The sequence below is a fragment of the Octopus bimaculoides genome, chromosome 10 (genome assembly GCF_046866305.1).
Source record: "Octopus bimaculoides isolate indiv1 chromosome 10, ASM4686630v1, whole genome shotgun sequence".
Lineage (NCBI taxonomy): Eukaryota > Metazoa > Mollusca > Cephalopoda > Octopoda > Octopodidae > Octopus > Octopus bimaculoides.
Genome location: NC_142937.1, coordinates 12,056,331 through 12,063,500, shown reverse-complemented (window position 1 = coordinate 12,063,500; position 7,170 = coordinate 12,056,331).

Below are 7,170 nucleotides of genomic sequence, written 5' to 3'. Positions count from 1 at the left end.
GTAACAGTGGCAGTGGTGATGTTGATAGTAGTGCTAGTGATGGTGATGGTGGTGGCAGTAGTGGTGGTAGTGGCGGTGGTAGCAGTGGTGGTGATGACAACAAGCACGTGCGTCTGGTGGGGGGGAGTGGTCGAAGGGAAGGTGGGGGCGGGGAAACAGCTGTTTCAGTTTAGTTGTTAAGGGTAAAAGGTAGGCTGAAGGAATCTTTTAGTGAATGACTGGATGAAGAGAGCCATTGATAACCTGATGCCATTAATACCCCCCTCTTCCTTTCCCTCTCCTCTTACTCATTCATCCTTTTATCTTTTACCTGTTTCAATCATTAGACCTGTGACCATGCTGGGGCACCACCTTCAGGAATTTTAGTTGAATCACTCAACTACACTACTTATTGTTTTTTGAGTTTTGCTTTTTTTGTTGTAAAGCCTGGTACTTATTCTATAGGTGCTTTTTTTGCTTGTATTTTGTGTTTTTTTTTTTGCTGAACTGCTAAGTTATAGGAATGTAAACAAACCAACACCGGTTATCAAGCAGTGGTAGGGGACAAACACAAACAGAAAGACACACACGCGCACACATATATATCGTCGTCATCATTGTCATTGTCTAACATCTACTTTCCATGCTGGCATGGGTTGGAAGGTCTGACATGGAACTGGCCAGGTGGGAGCTCTCCGGACTCCAACTGTCTGTTTCATCATGATTTCTACTGCTGGATGCCCTTCCTAATATGCCAACCACTTAAACAGTGTGTGCTGGGTGCTTTTCGTGCGCCACCAGCATATATATATATAATGATAGTGATGGTAATAGTTGTAGTAGTAGTAGTAGTAGTAGTAGTAGTAGTAGTAGTAGTAGTAACCCTGGCACAGGTAATCACAGCAGCAGCAGCATCAAAAGTAACAACAAACTAGTGCATGTAACTGTATTACTATAATAGTAGAGAGAATCACCTTGCTCCCCCCTACTCTACCCTCCCCTCCACGGTTGCATGATGGACTCCTTTCAGTTTCCGCCTACCAAATCCACTCACAAGTCTTTGGTTGGGCCGAGGCTATAGTAGAAGACACTTGCCCAAGGTGCCACACAGTGGGACTGAACCCGGAACCATGTGGTTGGTAAGCAAGCTACTTACCACACAGCCACTCCTGCGCCTGATCATAAGATTATGGTTTCATTTCCTGGGCCAGGCAACACATTGTGTTCTTGAGCAATAGACTTCCTTTCATGTTACTTCAGTCCACTCAACTGGCATAAAGTCACACAGACTGGCGTCGATCCAAGGGCATGGGTGAAGTTGTGTGACTCAGTGATTAGCGTGGTGGGTTCATGATCGTAAGATTATGGTTTCAATTCCTGGACCAGGTGACACATTGTGTTCTTGAGCAATATTCTTCATTTCACATTGCTCCAGTCCACTGAACCAGCAGAAAATCATCCTGCAACAGACTGGCGTTGATCCAAAAGCATGGCTGGAGGTGTCTGGTTTAGGGGTTAGAGTGTTGGACCGATGACCGTAAGATCATGGTTTCATTTCCTGGACTGGGCGATGCATTGTTTTTCTTGAGCAAAGCACTCCATTTCACGTTACTCTAGTCCACTCATCTGGCAAAAATGAGTAATCCAGTGATGGACCAGTGTCCTGTCCAGGTGGGGAATCTACATGCCATTTAGACAAGGAAACCAGCCCTTATCAGTTTATGACTTGTGAAGGCAACACTTTTTGAAAAAAGAAAAAGGCTGAGTGGTTAGGGCACAGGGGCCAGAGGATGCTAGCATCCTCCACATTTGGATGGTGCTTTTACTTACCACTGGCACAGGAGCCAGAGGGGGCTGGCATCAACTATGTTTGGATGGTGCTTTAAACATGCAGCGCTGGCATAAAGGTAAATAATAATAATAATAATAATAATAATATATTTATTTATTTATTTCTGTCATGCCTGTGTATGTATGTTTATGTATATATATATATATATATATATATATATATATATATATGTATTATGGAGATGTACTTGCATAGCAAATGCCCTGATCTGAGATTGTGTGCATAAACAAAAACAATTGCAGCGTGGAAGGTGTTTATAAGCCATTTAAAAACCCCAAAAAAACTGTTAGGTTCAGATCAACATTTAAATTTAATTTGTCAAAATATTTTCATTGCTTTGACACTGCGACCTGTTCCCTAGCATGGAATTTTGTCAGGGAACAGGTCGCAGTGTCAAAGCAATGAAAATATTTTGACAAATTAAATTTAAATGTTGAACTGAACCTAACAGGTTTTGTGTGTTTTTAAATGGCTTATAAACACCTTCCATGCTGCAATTGTATTTGTATATATATATATATATACATATATATGCCATCATCATCATCATCATCATCATTTAATGTCTGCTTTCCATGCTAGCATGGGTTGGACAATATATATATATATATATATATATATATATATATATATATATATATATATATATATATACATATATATATGTATATATATATATATATATATATATATAAAATCATCACCATCATCATCATAATCATCATCATCATCGTTTAACGTCTGTTGTCCATGCCAACATGGGTTGGATGGGTTTGACCAGCACTGGTAAGCTGAGGGCCCGCACCAGACCTCAGTCTGATTTGGCATGGTCTTCTATGGCTGGATGCTCTTCCTAACACTAACCTCTTCAAGCGTGTAATGAGTGCTTTTATGTGCCATCAGCATCAGCGCCAGTTGCATGACACCAGTATCTGCCACAACTAAGATTTCACTTGGGTTGATGGGTTGATGGGTCTTCTTCTCAAACACAGCATATTGCAAAAGGTCTCAGTCATTTGTCATTTCCTCCATGATGCCCAACACTCGAAAGGTGCTTTTTGTGCCACCAGTATGGGTGCTAGTTACATGAAACCAGCAGTCGATGTGCATCTTTTCCCTGACTTATGGACTCTTAGATGACCCACATATATCTATATATATATATAATATATTTAATATATACATTATCATACTCCATGTGTGAGTATCTGTGTGTGAGTGTGTGTGAGAGAGAGAGACAAAGAGAGAGAATGAGTATGTGTGCATATGCATGTATATATGTGTGTCTGTATATATATTATATATATATATATATATATTTAATGTATTTAATATATACATTATTATACTGTGTGTGAGTGTCTGTGTGTGTGTGAGAGAGAGAGAGAGAGAAAGAGAGAGAATGAGTATGTATGTGTATGTATGTATATGTGTGCATGTGTGTGTGTGTGTATATATATATATATATATGTATATGTATACACACATAAATACATACAATATATACATATATATATATATACACATATTTATTTCATGTGTATGTATACGTGTATGCAAATACACCTAAGTAGGTTGAACCAACACAAAGAAGGACTATTCATAATTCTCAGGTATCTCTCTCTATATATAATTTTCAGTAAACGACAGACAATATAATTTCATTTATTTTCCTTTGAGCTCTTAATAACTTTAGAAGATAATGTAAATTGTTAATAGCCCCCAAAATCTCTTTTTATTCTATGTTTAAGTACCATTTCCTTAATCGAATTTGGCAACTCTAGGACAGTATAGTTTTCTTCTATACTTTTCTGCTAATTATTTTGCTGCTATCCTTTATGAAGTTAAAACTAAATAAATTAGTCCTAGAGTGGGAGTTTTATCAGAGAAGGAGTGAAATCACATTTCATTCAATGGATTTTGCTATTGTTTAGATTGAATTTGGAAATAGAAAAGAGACTTGGTCGTACTAAACACAAATGCAAAGGTCATATCTACATTAATGGAAGTTTATAAGAAAATGTCACTAGTTTATTTAGTTTTAATTTCATAAAGGATTACAGTAAAAATAGTAAGCAAAATGTAATGTAAAAAGCAAATAATACTGTCTTAGAGTTGCTGAATTCAATTAATGATATGGTACTTATGCATAGAATAAGAAAGAATTAGAAGCTTTTGGTCTATTAATAATTTTCACTTCTAAAACTTATTCGATTAATGATGGTTAAAAACTCAAAAGAAGAAAACTGATAAAATTTCTTCTTATGTTGTACTTAATGAAACTTGTGTGTGTATTTGTGTGTGTTGTGTAGGTATGCGTGTATATTTATTAGCATACATACATTCACACTTACTTATATTCATACATGTCATCTTGCACTTAATGAAACTTGTGTATGTATATGTACATAAAGACATCTATACATACACATATGTATATTTATGTGATGTGTGTTTGTGTGTGTGTGTGTGTGTGTGTGTGTGTGTGTGTGTGTGCATATGTGTATGTAGCTGTCAAGATTATAGAAGCTGTAGCATAAGTACAAACAGACAAGAGAGTGGTCAATGATATATATATAATATAAAAATAAATGTTATAGTGCTATGTAATCAATTTAGATCTTTTCCCGCCCCCTTCCTTCTCCACCTTCTTTTCTCTTCAACGGTTTCAATACAAGTCTGTTCAAAGAGTCTAGTTCCTTTAATGCTGAGAGTTCTCCAAGCTACTTTGATCAGTGGCTGAATCCGTGTAAGAAGTCACATCTTCACTCATACGACACTTCTTCAGATTTCGCTTAAGAGATTCTTCATATTGCTTCATTGGTGCTACAACAGATCGCTTACAACCAGCAAGCTGACAGTAAGAACTAGCTCGAGAATGCAAATGTGTTGCAAAGAAGTCACATGACCATCCCAACGAAGCTGATGACTCAGTATAGCAATAAGTGCTTGCCAGTGGTTTTGGAAGCTGGCAGAACCGTTATCATACTGAGCAAAATGCTGAGTGGAATCTCATCTGTTTTTACATTGTCAGTTCAAATTCCACTGGGGTCGACTTTGTCTTTTATCCTTTTGAAGTTCATCACCGTCATCATCATTATTTAACGTCTGCTTTCCATGTGTGTGTGTCTTTGTGTCTGTGTTTGTCCACCCATCACTGCTTGACAACCACTGTTGTGTTGTTTAAGTCTCCGTAACTTAGCGGTTAGGCAAAAGAAACCAATAGAGTAAGTATTAGGCTTTAAAAAAAGTCCTGAGGTTGATTTGTTCAACTAAAACCCTTCATAGCAGTGCTCCAGCATGGCCACAGTCAAATGACTGAGACAAATGAAAGAAACGAATGAAAGAATATCTGGAACACTGACTCTGCTGCTACTTACACACACACACACACACACACACACACACACACACACACACACACAAAGAACCCTAGATTAATCCCATAAAAGAAAACAAGTCACATTTGATCGACTGGTAAAATCCTCTCTTACCAACACTCTACAGCTATTAGCTGACAAACTAACAAAGAAGCCTATACATGGTCGGTCATTATGCCAGAAATAGCAGCCAGATCTCCTTCAAATCACACAATCTTAGAAAAGAACACATTAGATAATGTGGTTCTGGTTTCTCAGTACAGTCCAAAAAAGACTGGTTTGTCACAGCTGAAATACCCATCATCATCACCATCATCATCATCATCATCATCATTTAGCGTCTGCTAGCATGGGTTGGACGATTTGACTGGGGACTGGCGAACCAGATGGCTATACCAGACTCCAATCTGATCTGGAAGAGTTTCTACAGCTGGATGCCCTTCCTAACGCCAATCACAGTGGGTGCTTTTTACGTGCCACCGCCATGAAGGCCAGTCCAGTGGTACTGGCAACAGCCATACTCAAATGGTGTTTTTATGTGCCACCTGCACAAGAGTCAGTTCAATGTTTTGTTCACATGCCACCGGCACAAGTGCCAGTAAGACGAAGCTGGAAACAATCGCGATCAAATGGTGCTTTTTACGTGCTACCAGCACGGAAGTGAGACCGCTGCTCTGGCAGTGATCCCGCTCAGATGCTGCTGTTAGTGCTCCACTGGCACTGGTGCCAGTCATCGAATTTGGTTCAGTTTCGATTTCACTTGCCTCAACAGGTCTTCGCAAGCAGGGTTTTGTGTCCAAAGAAGGAAAGGTACGCATAAGTGGGCTGGCTACACCCCTGGTAAAGGCCAACGGTTATGGTCTCACTAATAAAATAAGTACCAGCTAAGCACTTGGAGCAATATAACTGGCTTCCCCACTCCCCTGAATTTGCTGGCCTTGTGCCAGAAGCTGAAAACAAAGCCAATATAGGACCCCTTTAGAAAATTACTATTTTTAAATCTCACAACGTGAGATATTCAGCAACAGTACTTTGTAGTAAAGATTGTTTGCCAACATAACATGGCAGTCCTGGTTTAGGACTAATGTTGCTGTAATTTAACCCCAAGAGACATCGTCTCCAGTTGGCTATATGACATGATCTGTGTCCTTATATTTTCGAACAAGGGGATGCTAGATTCCCTTGCTTAAAAATATAAGGGCACAGATCATGTCGTATAGCCAGCTGGAGATGATGTCTCCTGGGGCTAAATTACAGCAACATTAGTCCTAAACCAGGACTGCCCTGTTATGTTGGCAAACAATCTTTACTAAATAGGACCCTTTTGTTGGGTATGACATATTGCCATTTGATTTCTACAGATTTTGCAAAGAGAACAAATATAGAAATTGTTTAATTGAATTATCTGTAATACAGGGCCCATGACAGTGCACCGTCGAATAGTACAGACAATACTACTACTTTATGTGTTTGAAGCACCTGTTTCAAGCGTAGCTGAAAAGTAGATACTGAATAACTTTGGACACAAACTTGCTAAACACAATACGTCACTGTAAATAGTCCAGCAATAGTTTCAATTTCAAGAATAGCTGCTTACATCCCATTGGGAAAGCAATAATAAGTAAGATATTTGAATCCTTCCAAAGGTGTTAGCCTGCCAAAAGCAACACTTTTCCATTTCTGGAGAAGATATTCAAATATACAGCTGGTTTACACTGTATAAAGAGATAAAATCTTCCACCATTTTTAGCACATTTACATCAAGAGTGAAATCTAGAATACTCCGGAAAGATCTCAGTTGGGGTTTGGGTTGATGAATTTTTAAGTAATTGCAAAAAATAGCAATCAAATCTCCTTCAAATCATATTTTAATATCTTAAAACTAAAAGGAAATACACTGGATAGTATCATCTTTTTACATTTGGATGGATGCCCTTCCAAATGCCAACCACTTTACAG